The sequence below is a fragment of the Cherax quadricarinatus genome, chromosome 96 (genome assembly GCF_038502225.1).
Source record: "Cherax quadricarinatus isolate ZL_2023a chromosome 96, ASM3850222v1, whole genome shotgun sequence".
Taxonomy (NCBI): Eukaryota; Metazoa; Arthropoda; class Malacostraca; order Decapoda; family Parastacidae; genus Cherax; species Cherax quadricarinatus.
The window spans coordinates 3271445-3288720 of record NC_091387.1 but is presented as its reverse complement, the minus strand read 5'-3'; the positions used below and the strand labels follow the sequence as shown (position 1 = coordinate 3288720).

At 41.3% G+C, this 17276-nt stretch overlaps 1 non-coding gene across 1 annotated transcript; it reads right to left on the bottom strand.

The window, feature by feature from the left end:
- Positions 1-204: 204 nt before the first annotated feature.
- On the bottom strand, positions 205-288 carry TRNAL-UAA (transfer RNA leucine (anticodon UAA)). The gene has a single exon. It is a non-coding gene; the product is annotated as a tRNA-Leu (tRNA).
- Between the last annotated feature and the right edge of the window lie 16988 nt (positions 289-17276).

Below are 17276 nucleotides of genomic sequence, written 5' to 3'. Positions count from 1 at the left end.
CACTTCCTCATCAATTAGTACAATTAACACTTAAGAAACCACTTGATAAGTGTCAGTCCTCATGTCAGACGAGCTAATACTAATCAAAACACTTTCCTGTCAATTAATGATGAAGAAACCAATTGAAAAGTGGTGAAACGAACTGAAAAAACACTTCCTCATCAATTACCACTTAGGAAAACGCTTGAAAAGTGTCAGTCCTCATGTCAGGTGTGGGGTTCGAACCCACGCACTCTTGCGAGTACCAGAGCTTAAATCTGGCGCCTTAGACCACTCGGCCAACCTGACGAGTAGCAGCACCTCCCTACCCACATCAATTATGCTTTTTTCTTATACACTTTCTACACAAAGTGCTTTTTTATTATACACTTTCTACACAAAGAGACTTATAATAATAATAATTTAGTTTAATATATTCACACAATGAAAATTAGACACATGTGTAGCACAGAAATGAAGCAACCACAAGAACCCTAATGGAAATAGGTCACTTTGACTCTTTTTGAGTTATCTTAGATTAAGTAAGTTTATTCTGATATACACAAATACAGGTACACAGATTATCATACATTACACAAATACAGGTACACAGATTATCATACATTACACAAATACAGGTACACAGATTATCATACATTACACAAATACAGGTACACAGATTATCATACATTACACAAATACAGTTACACAGATTATCATACATTACACAAATACAGGTACATAGATTATCATACATTACACAAATATAGGTACACAGATTATCATACATTACACAAATACAGTTACATAGATTATCATACATTACACAAATACAGGTACACAGATTATCATACATTACACAAATACAGGTACACAGATTATCATACATTACACAAATACAGGTACATAGATTATCATACATTACACAAATATAGGTACACAGATTATCATACATTACACAAATACAGGTACACAGATTATCATACATTACACAAATACAGGTACATAGATTATCATACATTACACAAATACAGGTACACAGATTATCATACATTACACAAATACAGTTACACAGATTATCATACATTACACAAATACAGTTACACAGATTATCATACATTACACAAATACAGGTACACAGATTATCATACATTACACAAATACAGGTACACAGATTATCATACATTACACAAATACAGGTACACAGATTATCATACATTACACAAATACAGGTACACAGATTATCATACATTACACAAATATAGGTACACAGATTATCATACATTACACAAATATAGGTACACAGATTATCATACATTACACAAATACAGGTACACAGATTATCATACATTACACAAATGCAGGTACACAGATTATCATACATTACACAAATATAGGTACACAGATTATCATACATTACACAAATACAGGTACACAGATTATCATACATTACACAAATACAGGTACACAGATTATCATACATTACACAAATACAGGTACACAGATTATCATACATTACACAAATACAGGTACACAGATTATCATACATTACACAAATTATCATACATAGCAGCATATGTGTAGAAAACCTGGAATAACCCCAAAAAAATCAGAGTGACTTATTTCCATTGTAATCCTTGCTTATTTCCATTAATGATAATCTACACATATTTATGTAACCGTATTTACGTGTATCTGTACCTAAATACAAAATTAATTACTATAATGGGCGCGAGGAGTGGGTCCCCAGATTTGTCGTAGCTTAGTAAATTATAGTGGGAATAAGTCACTGTGTAAATTATAGTGGGAATAAGTCACTGCGTAAATTATAGTGGGAATAAGTCACTGAGTAAATTATAGTGGGAATAAGTCACTGTGTAAATTATAGTGGGAATAAGTCACTGCGTAAATTATAGTGGGAATAAGTCACTGAGTAAATTATAGTGGGAATAAGTCACTGAGTAAATTACAGTGGGAATAAGTCACTGAGTAAATTATAGTGGGAATAAGTCACTGTGTAAATTATAGTGGGAATAAGTCACTGAGTAAATTACAGTGGGAATAAGTCACTGAGTAAATTATAGTGGGAATAAGTCACTGAGTAAATTACAGTGGGAATAAGTCACTGTGTAAATTACAGTGGGAATAAGTCACGGTGTAAATTACAGTGGGAATAAGTCACGGTGTAAATTACAGTGGGAATAAGTCACTGAGTAAATTATAGTGGGAATAAGTCACTGTGTAAATTACAGTGGGAATAAGTCACTGTGTAAATTACAGTGGGAATAAGTCACGGTGTAAATTACAGTGGGAATAAGTCACGGTGTAAATTACAGTGGGAATAAGTCACTGAGTAAATTACAGTGGGAATAAGTCACTGTGTAAATTACAGTGGGAATAAGTCACGGTGTAAATTACAGTGGGAATAAGTCACGGTGTAAATTACAGTGGGAATAAGTCACGGTGTAAATTACAGTGGGAATAAGTCACGGTGTAAATTACAGTGGGAATAAGTCACGGTGTAAATTACAGTGGGAATAAGTCACGGTGTAAATTACAGTGGGAATAAGTCACTGTGTAAATTACAGTGGGAATAAGTCACGGTGTAAATTACAGTGGGAATAAGTCACGGTGTAAATTACAGTGGGAATAAGTCACTGTGTAAATTACAGTGGGAATAAGTCACGGTGTAAATTACAGTGGGAATAAGTCACGGTGTAAATTATAGTGGGAATAAGTCACGGGTTATCCTAGGTAATTTACACATAGGTAAGTTTATTAAGGTGATACAGGTATACACAAATATAGTTACGTAAATTATCATACATAGCAGTATATGTGTAAATTATCCTCCAGGATAACCCACAGAAAAATGAAAGTGAATTATTTCCACAGGGGGTCCTTGATTTCCATTGGGGATTCTTGATTTCCATTGGTGGTCCTTGATTTATATTGGGAGTCCTTGATTTCCATTGGGGATACTTGATTTCCATTGGGGATACTTGATTTCCATTGGTGGTCCTTGATTTCCATTGGGGGTACTTGATTTCCATTGGTGGTCCTTGATTTATATTGGGAGTCCTTGATTTCCATTGGGGATACTTGATTTCCATTGGGGATACTTGATTTCCATTGGGGATACTTGATTTCCATTGGGGGTACTTGATTTCCATTGGGAATACTTGATTTCCATTGGGGATCCTTGATTTACATTGGGGATCCTTGATTTCCATTGGGGGTCCTTAATTTCCATTGGGGTCCTTGATTTACATTGGGGATCCTTGATTTCCATTGGGGGTCCTTAATTTCCATTGGGGGTCCTTAATTTCCATTGGGGTCCTTGATTTCCATTATGGTCCTTAGCTTTCCATTGGTAATTTACATCTACGTTACTATGTATGATAATTGTAATTATGTGGACCTGTACCTAAATAAACTTACTTAAATACTTAATAAAGAAAAGCAATTTAAGTAATTATTCTTATTAGAACATTTCGCTCTAATTATAGCGGGAGATAGGCCTGAGCTTGTTACCACCTGCAGCTCATAAGACTGCCATCCCCACGAGTCCCTTTGAGGAAAGAATGATGCTTAACAGACTACTACAGAATCAGACACCAACTTTCCCCCTACCTCTATGGGTTCATGAAAGGTAAAAGTGTGCAGAACTGTATTTCCACCTTTCTCACTGCACACACCTCTACTAGTTTTACCACTTTTCTTGATCTAAAATCTGCATTTGATATTGCGAACAGAACCGTTATACTACATGAACTAGCCAAAATGAATATTGGTGGTAGCTTACTCTGCTGGATAATAGGATACCTGTCAAATAGAGTATCCTCTGTCCTTTACCAAGGCTTCAGAAGTGAGTCTAAAGAAATGTCTTTAGGTACACCGCAGGGAGGAGTTCTTAGTCCCATGCTATTTAATATTCTGATTAATGCTCTCCTAAATGCTCTACCTGCCTCACCTAAACATATAGCTATAAGCTATGCTGATGATATCATGATCCATACAACAGGGCATAAGAAGATGAATACCATTCTTAATGAAGTTCAAGCAATTTGTAATCGACTAGGCCTCATAATGTCTTCCTCTAAAACAAAGATATTAACAAGCAAACGACATCCCCCACCCATCTATTTGCAGGGTGAAATCATTAGCTACGTTAAAACTTACAGATATCTTGGTGTAGATGTACCCTTTAACAAATCCACTATACCACAACTAAACAAGAAATGTAAAGCTAGGCTAAATGCTCTCAAAGCTGTTGCTGGCTACAATCCCAACTATGGTGCTAATGTGAGAATCGTGAGAATGATGTACATAGCCTATGTTAGGTCCTTAATTGATTATGCTGCTCCCATGTTGATATTAGCTAGAGAAAGTTCTCTCCGACCCTTGGAGTTAATGCAAAATGAAGCTCTCAGGATTATTCTTGGCTGTCCCAGATCTACAAAAGTTCTTAACATGAGGAAGGTGCTTGGTATTTCTAGTATCAGTGATAGGATTATTGAGATTAACACTGTACTCGGTATTAGAATGTTGAGAAACGAACCAGACACTGTCACAATGAATCTTACCAAGTGTCTAGAGGTAATTACACACAGATCTAAATGGATTGTGAAAACGTGCAATTACATCAAGTTTTATAACCAGCATGAACTGTATCACTGTAGGCAACAAGAGCATTTCACCCCCCCCCCATGGAAGATGTGTTCATTTAATATCACATACCTACAAGTCCCTCCCAAGAAGCTCATTGCTAGTAATCCCTTCCTTAAATCTCTTGTTAGAGCAACTGCTCAAGAAGAAATTTCTCACCTAGCTGGTAGTAATAAGTTATCACAAGTTATATACACTGATGGATCTAAACAGGAGTCTTCTGGCAGGGCTGCATCTGCTCTTGTTGCCACCTCCCTAGTTAAGAACGATAATAAATTTGTTGAATTAGGCATAAGAATTAACAACTGGGCGTCTACACTGCAAACTGAATTGTTTGCAATCCTAATGGCGCTAAAGCTAACCTATGACACTGAGCTTGACTCTATCATCATTACTGATTCTATGTCATCATTGAAGGCTCTTGACTCATATAATGACTCCAACAACATGCTCATTGGAGAAGCCAGGTATAGATACTCAAAAATTAGGGACAAAGGAATTAATGTACAATTGCTATGGATCCCATCACACATTGGATTACTCCTTCATGATAAAGTTGATATGTTAGCCAAGAAGAGTATCGAGAAGGAGAATGTAGAATATAACTTTGGTATATCTGTGTCTAGCATTAGGAATAATATTAGGAGAGAAGTAAATAATGAAAATGATTGTTATAGGAATGCATCGACACCATGCCTAACCCTTCTGGGGTAGGGTAGGTGCCTGAGCCCGAGCTTACAGCTCAAAACACTGTCATTCCCATTAGCTCCCCTGGGGCGGGGATGGCAGACCAGAGGGGACAGTTGGTCCCAAAGATGAGGAGGTACTTATACCTCCTCCCATGGGAGACTTAGGTCTCAGACACTCCCTAAAGAGGGAGCCAAGGCCGGGCCACCACTTGGAAAAGGCCCGGGCCGGGAAAATTACCGGCGAATCTTTAATAATAATAATAATAAATATAGGAATGCAGTTAGAAGCCTGAGTAGATCTATAACCCACTATGATAACATGAACGTAGATAAGTATGTTTATGGAGCAACTTGCAATGTGAACACTGACTGATGTTGTAGTGGCCAGGCTTAGGCTTGGTTACAAGTACTGACTGATGTTGTAGTGGCCAGGCTTAGGCTTGGTTACAAGTACTGACTGATGTTGTAGTGGCCAGGCTTAGGCTTGGTTACAAGTACTGACTGATGTTGTAGTGGCCAGACTTAGGCTTGGTTACAGGTACTGACTGATGTTGTAGTGGCCAGGCTTAGGCTTGGTTACAAGTACTGACTGATGTTGTAGTGGCCAGGCTTAGGCTTGGTTACAAGTACTGACTGATGTTGTAGTGGCCAGACTTAGGCTTGGTTACAAGTACTGACTGATGTTGTAGTGGCCAGACTTAGGCTTGGTTACAGGTACTGACTGATGTTGTAGTGGCCAGGCTTAGGCTTGGTTACAGGTACTGACTGGTGTTGTAGTGGCCAGACTTAGGCTTGGTTACAAGTACTTCTGGCAGTTTGGGAGACACACAGATGATGATCAAACTAAATGTAAATTATGTGATCAGGCATATGGTCACTCTCTTGAACACTATGTGCTTAATTGTCCACTTATTGAGGAATACAGAGACAGACAGTATAATAACCTATGTGACATGTCAAGATATCTTATTAATGAAAATAAGATACCAGATATACTAAGCAAATTTCCTAAATTTGCTTGTAACGGATAAGTGAACGATAGATATGTAGATATAAATCCATATGTATTCCTGTTAACCCTTTGGGGCCTAGTTCCTAGGCCTTTTGTGTATCCACATGCTCTCGCGCTACCGTCCACAGGATGGATATGGGGTGCACAATAAACTAGCCACTTCGGTGGCAAATTCTAAATCTTTGAGGCGGGGTAGATGGCAGACCAGAGGCCTAGCTTCTCCCTGCGAGCCCTGTGAGGGCGGGGAATGTGGCTAGGCCTGGGGACAGTTGGTCCCAAAGATGAGGGGGTACTTGTGGCTCCTCCCATGGGAGACTTACGTCTCGAGACACTCCCCAGATAGGGAGCCAAGGCCGGGTCACCACTACTTGGAAAAGACCCGGGCCGGGAGAATACCGGCGAATAAAAAAAAAAAATTATAGCGAAACGTTCTCAATAAATGCGTGTTTCCTTTACTATATACTTCACAACACACTATAACAACCGCAATATATCATCATAAATCATTACTCTTACTTTTTGATACGTAGGTAAATTATGGAAGTTATGTAAGACAATTATAAGATAAGATTTCATTCGGATTTTTAAGCCCGGAGGGTTAGCCACCCAGGATAATAATCTTGAACAATAATCTAGAACATGTGTAATTCAGCCTACATAAACTGCAATGTCATCGTCTGCTACACATCTTCCATCTGACGTTAATAATAACCGATAATCTTACTATCTGTGCTTCTTATTCTTGTCTCCTGTCTCCTAATATCATGTTCATTTTACATTATTCTGCTCTTAAAAAGGCACGTCAGTCCCCCTGTCTCCTAAAATGTTGTTTTTCCCCTATAATATACCTTGTCCATAATTACTACCACATCTGACTGCTTTCGTAAGGTGAAATCCAGGATCTTTCCTTAATTCATGGTATAACTTAACGAATCTTTGAGGACAATTGTGTTGTAGAAGTCTGAGCATAACTCAGTAATTAGTAATTATGGACAAAGCAGATTATAGGGGAACTGATATATCCTTTGATCGCAACGCAAATAAGTCACTGACTTTTTTGGGTTATCCCAGGTCTCTGTAATCTGTAAATACCTTTGTAACTTGTCATGATTGTGACCAGACTTACCTGGAGTTCATTACCTTTGTAAATTGTGAGTTCATTACCTTTGTAAATTGTGAGTTCATTACCTTTGTAAATTGTGAGTTCATTACCTCTGTAACTTGCTCAGCTATCAAAACTTTGGAGTCCAGTCCCTGGACCAATTATGTACCTCTGTAATCTTTTGACTACCGCCCACAGGATGGGTATGGGGTGCATAATAAACATATTAAACTAACTAACCCAGGTTCTCTACACATATGCTGCTATGTATGATAATCTATGTAACTGTACGTATTTGTGTATACCTGAATAAACTTACTTACTTTAAGATTACGGTTTTTTTTTTTATTCGCCGGTATTCTCCCGGCCCGGGTCTTTTCCAAGTAGTGGTGACCCGGCCTTGGCTCCCTATCTGGGGAGTATCTCGAGACCTAAGTCTCCCATGGGAGGAGGTACAAGTACCCCCTCATCTTTGGGACCAAGTGTCCCCAGGCCTAGCCACAGTCCCCGCCCTCACGGGGCTCGTAGGGAGAAGCTAGGCCTCTGGTCTGCCATCTGCCCCGCCCCAAAGGGGCTCGTGGGGATGGCAGTCTTGTGAGCTGCAGGTGGTAGCAAGCTCAAACTTCAAGATTACGGTGCGCTTCACCAACTCCAAGGCTGAGGGACTGATTACCTCATCTTCACATTATGTCCTTGTACTGATGAAGCCACTGCACGGCGAAACATGTACAAATAAATAAACCCAGATGTTGCACATGTGTCTAATACTTCAACAAGTTAAATCACGTTTATAAAATTTTTAAGAAGGCCTACTGCCCCTTACAAGGCAGGTCCTTATGAAAACCATCACTGTGTCAGGGGCCCAAGACTGTTCAACTGCCTCCCAGCATACATAAGGGGGATTACCAACAGATCCCTGGCAGTCTTCAAGCTGGCACTGGACAAGCACCTAAAGTCGGTTCCTGACCAGCCGGGCTGTGGCTCGTACGTTGGTTTGCATGCAGCCAGCAGGAACAGCCTGGTTGATCAGGCTCTGATCCACCAGGAGGCCTGGTCACAGACCGGGCCGCGGGGGCGTTGACCCCCGGAACTCTCTCCAGGTAAACTCCAGGTAAACCCAAGAATTTACTCCCCTACCCACCAGAACAATACAAGGAAAAGGCACACAATCTTGTACCTACAGTAGTTGGCCCGGCTTCAAACACTTTTACTCTAAATACAGCAATAAAGGAGTGGAACGGACTGCCTGCACATGTCAAAGCCAGTCCTAGACTAAGCCAATTCAAGAAGAGAGCTAAGGTACCTCATGAATGATGCTACAGAAAGGGAGGAGAGTAATGACTCGTACCTGTTACTGTAAGTTGATCCTCTCTTTTAACTCAGTTCATTTTATTCCTACTGCATCTCCTTTTACTGTAACTAATTTCTAATGTAGGTTATAGCTAGGTTTTAAATAAGATATTACAAGACCCCCCCATGGAAATAAGTTACTTTGACTTCTTTGGGTTATCCTGGGTAATTTACACATGTGTTACGAGGTATGGTGAGTGTACTTATAAGTACCTATACCTGTGTACCTGTACGTAAATAAACTTACGTACTTAGTTTATATAAAGACGGCATTTAAGAAGAATTTTAACCTAACTAAGTCCCCGTAATCACTAATCTATGTTTTCTCTAATTTTTTTTTGGTGCTAAAATTCGTTTTCTATATTACTAATGAACATAAACTAAAATATAATAGCTATAAGACCTTCCAAAGCGCTTAATACTACAACTAATTCAATTCAATTCAATTCAAGTTTATTTTCTATAAGGGTTACGAAGTGGGGTTTACAGGTTTTGGGTATTGTGTGGTTTACATGTTATAAAATACTAATTACAGAGGGGGCCACTAGGACACCTAGCATGGCTAGGTATTTCGAGCAGACTTAGATTAATTCTTACCATTCTTTGCCGGTCAGGAAGGGAGGTTTAGGTTTGTTGGACCTGGGAAGGAGGGTGAAATGCATTTTCGTCAGGTGGGAGTGGAAAAGATTAGGGGGACAGAGGGGGACATGCATGCAAAGGTTGCATGATATTTTGAGGGGAATGTATGTGGGTGGGGAATGGAGGGAGTGTGAGATTTTGTTGAGGGCACTTTTGTGGGCGCGCGAGCCTGACAAATTAAAGGTGAGGGATTTATATCGAATATTGAGGGTAGAGGAGACGGCCCCAGTTGAGGGGCTGTTCCCGATGTATGCATGGGGCGCTATATGGAGTCTGTTCGGTAAACTAAAGCTAGGGCCCAGGGTGCGAGAGATCATGTTTAAATTTTTACACGGGATTCTGCCTACTGGATCAGTCCTCAGAAATAGACGTGTCGTAGAGGAGGGTTGGTGTGGGTTATGTGGGGAGTTGGAGACAGCCTATCACGTGGTATACTTTTGCGATTATTTGGGGAGTGTGAGGGAATGGCTGGGGAATGTGGTCAGGAGGATAGGAGGAACTGGGATGTCAGTGTTGAGAGCGCTGAGTCTTGATATAGGGGGGGGGGTGGGGGAGAATGTGGCACGGGGAGTAGCTTATATCATGGTGGATTTCGTGTACATATCGTGGGGAATGAGAGGGGTGGATAATGAGGAGACGAGGAAACGAGTTTTAGCGAGTTTTTTTTGTAGGACAATGAATAGGAATCGGGAAATTTATGGGAGGAGATGGGAGGGAGATTTCACTGAGGGTTATAGGTCCATCACTGTTGGGGAGTTGCTAGAGTTGTGAGGGGGGGGAAGTGGGTTTAGATTGTTGTGTAAAGTATTCGATAAAAAAGGGGGGGGGTACCAAACGGGCTTGCCAAACGAAAGATGTTGGTTTGGTGTGCATGTGCGTGGGTGAGTGATAAGTGCAAGAGAGAACGATTGTGTGCAATTGGGATGTGCATGGGAGTGCTGAGTTCATGCGTTCTTAGTGTTATTTAATATTGTTAATTAATGCCTTCTGCTGAAGGCTATCGTAGTAGCGTATAATAGTAGAAGTCTGAGAATGCTGCATGGGACAGCAATAATTAGTTAGTTAAAGATTAGCCGGTATTCTCCCGGCCCGGGCCTTGTCCAAGTGGTGGCCCGGCCTTGGCTCCCTCCTTAGGGAGTGTCTGAGACCTAAGTCTCCCATGGGAGGAGGCACAAGTACCTCCTCATCTTTGGGACCAACTGTCCCCAGGCCTAGCCACAAGCTAGGCCTCTCTGGTCTGCCTGGAGTTTACCTGGAGAGAGTTCCGGGGGTCAACGCCCCCGCGGCCCGGTCTGAGACCAGGCCTCCTGGTGGATCAGAGCCTGATCAACCAGGCTGTTGCTGCTGGCTGCACGCAAACCAACATACGAGCCACAGCCCGGCTGATCCGGAACTGACTTTAGGTGCTTGTCCAGTGCCAGCTTGAAGACTGCCAGGGGTCTGTTGGTAATCCCCCTTATGTGTGCTGGGAGGCAGTTGAACAGTCTCGGGCCCCTGACACTTATTGTATGGTCTCTTAACGTGCTAGTGACACCCCTGCTTTTCATTGGGGGGATGGTGCATCGTCTGCCAAGTCTTTTGCTTTCGTAGTGGGTGATTTTCGTGTGCAAGTTCGGTACTAGTCCCTCTAGGATTTTCCAGGTGTATATAATCATGTATCTCTCCCTCCTGCGTTCCAGGGAATACAGGTTTAGGAACCTCAAGCGCTCCCAATAATTGAGGTGTTTTATCTCCGTTATGCGCGCCGTGAAAGTTCTCTGTACATTTTCTAGGTCGGCAATTTCACCTGCCTTGAAAGGTGCTGTTAGTGTGCAGCAATATTCCAGCCTAGATAGAACAAGTGACCTGAAGAGTGTCATCATGGGCTTGGCCTCCCTAGTTTTGAAGGTTCTCATTATCCATCCTGTCATTTTTCTAGCAGATGCGATTGATACAATGTTATGGTCCTTGAAGGTGAGATCCTCCGACATGATCACTCCCAGGTCTTTGACGTTGGTGTTTCGCTCTATTTTATGGCCAGAATTTGTTTTGTACTCTGATGAAGATTTAATTTCCTCATGTTTACCATGACAGTCTTATGAGCTCAGGCACCTACCCTACCCTAGAAGGGTTAGGCATGGTGTCGATGACAGCAATAAAGATAGAATTTGACTCCCACTGTAAACTAATTCAGTTTATAATGTATATATATACATATGTATATATAAATAATGTTAGGACAGCAGCTGGCATTTTCACTACTGTAGAGTTGTTATTGTTTTCAATATAATATGTTCTTAAGTTTAATTTAGTATGGTTAGTGTATAAGTTAAATAAACAACGGTGAAATGCTGTACATTTTGGTGAGCTGGGGTAAATAGGGGGGGTTATACTGCTTGCATTTTTTGCGGCATGTAATTATTGTGTGTGTATATTGAAATTAGCAGTCGGGAAGGAGTAAGAGGATTCTTTATTTTGTATTACTTGAATAGTTATATTTTTTAGTAATGAATTATGTATATGGCAGTATTCACCTATCAGCTGCGTGAAGTATATATATTTGACATATTACTGCATATTGCAGTGTATAGAAATTGATGAATTTATATTGTCTGTCGAGGCTCTAATACTGTATGCTTTTGTTAATGTATTGTATGTTATAAATTTGTAGATGAATGGTTCAGAGAACCGACATGTTGATAAATTAGACACATGTGCAACTCTTGGGTATCTTTATTGAGGAAACGTTTCGCCACACAGTGGCTTCATCAGTCCATACAAAGGAGAATCTTGAAGAACAGGAGGAGAATGAGGTAATCAGTCCCTCAACCTTGAGTCGATGTGGTCAGTCCATCAATCTTGAATAGAATACGGCATACGTGCTGAGAAGGAGCTTATAAACCGTTGGCAGGAGAGGTGAAGCAGTCATAGGTCGTGTAACATTTGTTCAATGTTGAAGTAGGTCGTGCCCAAGAATAAAGATACCCAAGAGTTGCACATGTGTCTAATTTATCAATATGTTATAAATAAAATATAAAAAAAAATTCTTAACATTAAGTCCTTACAGATTATAGTATTAAGGGTAAGTGACTACATCATAATTTTGAGTTTAGTAATGTGAATGCTTTTGTTTTGGCACAAAACAAGGTGTCTATATTTGAGTAACATAGGCAAACTTATGACTAGTTAGGATTTATTATTTTAAGATTAAGATTAGGATATCTGGGTTTATAGTCAGTGGGTGAGTGAGTGTAATTTTGAACCACCAGGTGGTTATCATGTAGTTAGATGTCGGGGTGGATCAGGGAGATAAGATGTTTTCTAACTGTAGTTTTGAAGGTGATGAATGTGTCTGCAGTTCTAGAGTTCTCAGGTAGGGTATTCCAGATTTTAGGGCCTTTGACATACATTGAATTTTTGTAAAGGTTTAGTCGGACACGGGGAATGTCGTAGAGATGTTTGTGTCTGGTGTTATGCCTGTGGGTCCTGTCACAACTATCAAGAAAGCGTTTTAGGTCAAGGTTAATATTGGAATTTAAGGTCCTGTAGATATAGATTGCACAGTAGTAAGTGTGGATGTTCTGAACTGGGAGTAACTTTAGATCTATGAAGAGTGGGGGGGGGGGTGTTGCCAGGGATGGGATTTAGTGATTATTCTTACTGCGGCTTTTTGTTGGGTTATTATTGGCTTTAGGTGTGTTGCTGCAGTTGAACCCCAAGCACAGATAGCATAGGTGAGGTATGGATATATAAGTGAGTGGTATAGTGTGAGAAGGGCATTTTGCGGTACGTAGTATCGTATCTTGGAGAGGATCCCAACTATTTTGGATACTTTTCTTTATTTCTACAAGTACATGTACAAAGTATACCTGGAGTTTACCTGGAGAGAGTTTCGGGGGTCAACGCCCCCGCGGCCCGGTCTGTGACCAGGCCTCCTGGTGGATCAGCGCCTGATCAACCAGGCTGTTGCTGCTGGCTGCACGCAAACCAACGTACGAGCCACAGCCCGGCTGATCAGGAACTGACTTTAGGTGCTTGTCCAGTGCCAGCTTGAAGACTGCCAGGGGTCTGTTGGTAATCCCCCTTATGTGTGCTGGGAGGCAGTTGAACAGTCTCGGGCCCCTGACACTTATTGTATGGTCTCTTAACGTGCTAGTGACACCCCTGCTTTTCATTGGGGGGATGGTGCATCGTCTGCCAAGTCTTTTGCTTTCGTAGTGAGTGATTTTCGTGTGCAAGTTCGGTACTAGTCCCTCTAGGATTTTCCAGGTGTATATAATCATGTATCTCTCCCTCCTGCGTTCCAGGGAATACAGGTTTAGGAACCTCAAGTGCTCCCAGTAATTGAGGTGTTTTATCTCCATTATGCGCGCCGTGAAAGTTCTCTGTACATTTTCTAGGTCGGCAATTTCACCTGCCTTGAAAGGTGCTGTTAGTGTGCAGCAATATTCCAGCCTAGATAGAACAAGTGACCTGAAGAGTGTCATCATGGGCTTGGCCTCCCTAGTTTTGAAGGTTCTCATTATCCATCCTGTCATTTTTCTAGCAGATGCGATTGATACAATGTTATGGTCCTTGAAGGTGAGATCCTCCGACATGATCACTCCCAGGTCTTTGACGTTGGTGTTTCGCTCTATTTTGTGGCCAGAATTTGTTTTGTACTCTGATGAAGATTTAATTTCCTCATGTTTACCATATCTGAGTAATTGAAATTTCTCATCGTTGAACTTCATATTGTTTTCTGCAGCCCACTGAAAGATTTGGTTGATGTCCGCCTGGAGCCTTGCAGTGTCTGCAATGGAAGACACTGTCATGCAGATTCGGGTGTCATCTGCAAAGGAAGACACGGTGCTGTGGCTGACATCCTTGTCTATGTCGGATATGAGGATGAGGAACAAGATGGGAGCGAGTACTGTGCCTTGTGGAACAGAGCTTTTCACCGTAGCTGCCTCGGACTTTACTCTGTTGACGACTACTCTCTGTGTTCTGTTAGTGAGGAAATTATAGATCCATCGACCGACTTTTCCTGTTATTCCTTCAGCACGCATTTTGTGCGCTATTACGCCATGGTCACACTTGTCGAAGGCTTTTGCAAAGTCTGTATATATTACGTCTGCATTCTTTTTGTCTTCTAGTGCATCTAGGACCTTGTCGTAATGATCCAATAGTTGAGACAGACAGGAGCGACCTGTTCTAAACCCATGTTGCCCTGGGTTGTGTAACTGATGGGTTTCTAGATGGGTGGTGATCTTGCTTCTTAGGACTCTTTCAAAGATTTTTATGATATGGGATGTTAGTGCTATCGGTCTGTAGTTCTTTGCTGTTGCTTTACTGCCCCCTTTGTGGAGTGGGGCTATGTCTGTTGTTTTTAGTAACTGTGGGACGACCCCCGTGTCCATGCTCCCTCTCCATAGGATGGAAAAGGCTCGTGATAGGGGCTTCTTGCAGTTCTTGATGAACACGGAGTTCCATGAGTCTGGCCCTGGGGCAGAGTGCATGGGCATGTCATTTATCGCCTGTTCGAAGTCATTTGGCGTCAGGATAACATCGGATAGGCTTGTGTTAACCAAATTCTGTGGCTCTCTCATAAAAAATTCATTTTGATCTTCGACTCTCAGTCTGGTTAGCGGCTTGCTAAAAACTGAGTCATATTGGGACTTGAGTAGCTCACTCATTTCCTTGCTGTCATCTGTGTAGGACCCATCTTGTTTAAGTAGGGGCCCAATACTGGACGTTGTTCTCGACTTTGATTTGGCATAGGAGAAGAAATACTTTGGGTTTCTTTCGATTTCATTTATGGCTTTTAGTTCTTCCCGCGATTCCTGACTCCTATAAGATTCCTTTAGCTTAAGTTCGATGCTTGCTATTTCTCTGACCAGTGTCTCTCTACGCATTTCAGATATATTGACCTCTTTTAGCCGCTCTGTTATTCTTTTCCATCGCCTGTAAAGGGAGCGCCTGTCTCTTTCTATTTTACATCTACTCCTCCTTTTTCTTAGAGGAATAAGCCTTGTGCATACATCGAGTGCCACCAAGTTAATCTGTTCTAGGCATAAGTTGGGGTCTGTGTTGCTTAGTATATCTTCCCAGCTTATATCGGTTAGGACTTGGTTTACTTGGTCCCACTTTATGTTTTTGTTATTGAAGTTGAATTTGGTGAATGCTCCCTCGTGACTAATCTCATTATGTCGGTCTGGGGCTCCACGCATACATGTCTGAACCTCAATTATGTTGTGATCTGAGTATATTGTTTTTGATATGGTGACATTTCTTATCAGATCATCATTGTTAGTGAAGATGAGGTCTAGTGTATTCTCCAGTCTAGTAGGCTCTATTATTTGTTGGTTTAAATTGAATTTTGTGCAGAGATTTAAAAGCTCGTGTGAGTGTGAGTTTTCATCAGAGCTGCCTCCTGGTGTTATTACTGCAACAATATTATTTGCTATATTCCTCCATTTTAGGTGCTTTAAGTTGAAATCCCCCAGGAGCAAGATGTTGGGTGCAGGAGCTGGAAGATTTTCCAGACAGTGGTCAATTTTTAACAGCTGTTCCTGGAATTGCTGGGATGTTGCATCCGGAGGCTTGTAGACTACCACAATGACTAGGTTTTGGTTCTCGACCTTTACTGCTAAAACTTCCACTACATCATTTGAGGCATTTAGCAGTTCTGTGCAAACAAGTGACTCTGCAATGTACAGGCCAACCCCCCCCCCCCTTTTGCCTGTTCACTCTGTCACATCTGTATAGGTTGTAACCTGGGATCCATATTTCGTTATCCAAGTGATCCTTTATGTGGGTCTCAGTGAAAGCCGCGAACATTGCCTTTGCCTCTGCAAGCAGTCCACGGATGAAAGGTATTTTCTTGTTTGTTGCTGGCTTTAGACCCTGTATATTTGCAAAGAAGAATGTCATCGGACTGGTGGTATTGTTGGTACTGGGGGGAAATTTTTTTCCGGCATTAGTATCTGTATCTGTTGGTTTGGAGTGGAGGCCATCGACTGTGGTTCCACTCCAGGAATGACTGGATTTGGTGTACGATTTCTGCCATTTCCTGCCAGTTTTTTTTCCTTCCTGGCACTAAAAAACCTCTCCCTCTTGAGTGGCTGTGGCTACCCAGGTTTTCCCATGGCCTGGATGTTTTGTATCTTTTTGTCCCCTTTAGATGGTGTGCCTGGCAATTTAAGTTATAGCGCAGTCTTTCCTGTACTGAAGAGGTACACATTTCAGGGTGAAAAAGCTTACAGGAAGGGAGTTTGCATTTTCCTGTTGTCATATGGGCACGGCATTTTCTAGGGTGGTCATAGTTGCACGTCCTGTCTGTTTTTCCAGATTTCCCATGTCTGCAGATACCAAGTGCATAGTATGTGCACAGGCTTGGTTTCCGTTTGCCTTGGGTTTCTGTGACTGTATTCCCTGTTGGTGCATGTTTCCATGTCTTATTCCTATCCTCCCTAGCACCAACAACGGAGCTCCCACCAGTTGTTTTTGGTAATATATCCTCACTATTGCTAGTGGAGTCCTCTTGTTTGCTATTTCCTGTGGTATTTCTAGTTTGCAATATTGGTTTTATCTTATCTTTGACTACAGTGTCTTCCATTGCAGACACTGCAAAGCTCAAGGCGGACATCAACCAAATCTTTCAGTGGGCTGCAGAAAACAATATGAAGTTCAACGATGAGAAATTTCAATTACTCAGATATGGTAAACATGAGGAAATTAAATCTTCATCAGAGTACAAAACAAATTCTGGCCACAAAATAGAGCGAAACACCAACGTCAAAGACCTGGGAGTGATCATGTCGGAGGATCTCACCTTCAAGGACCATAACATTGTATCAATCGCATCTGCTAGAAAAAT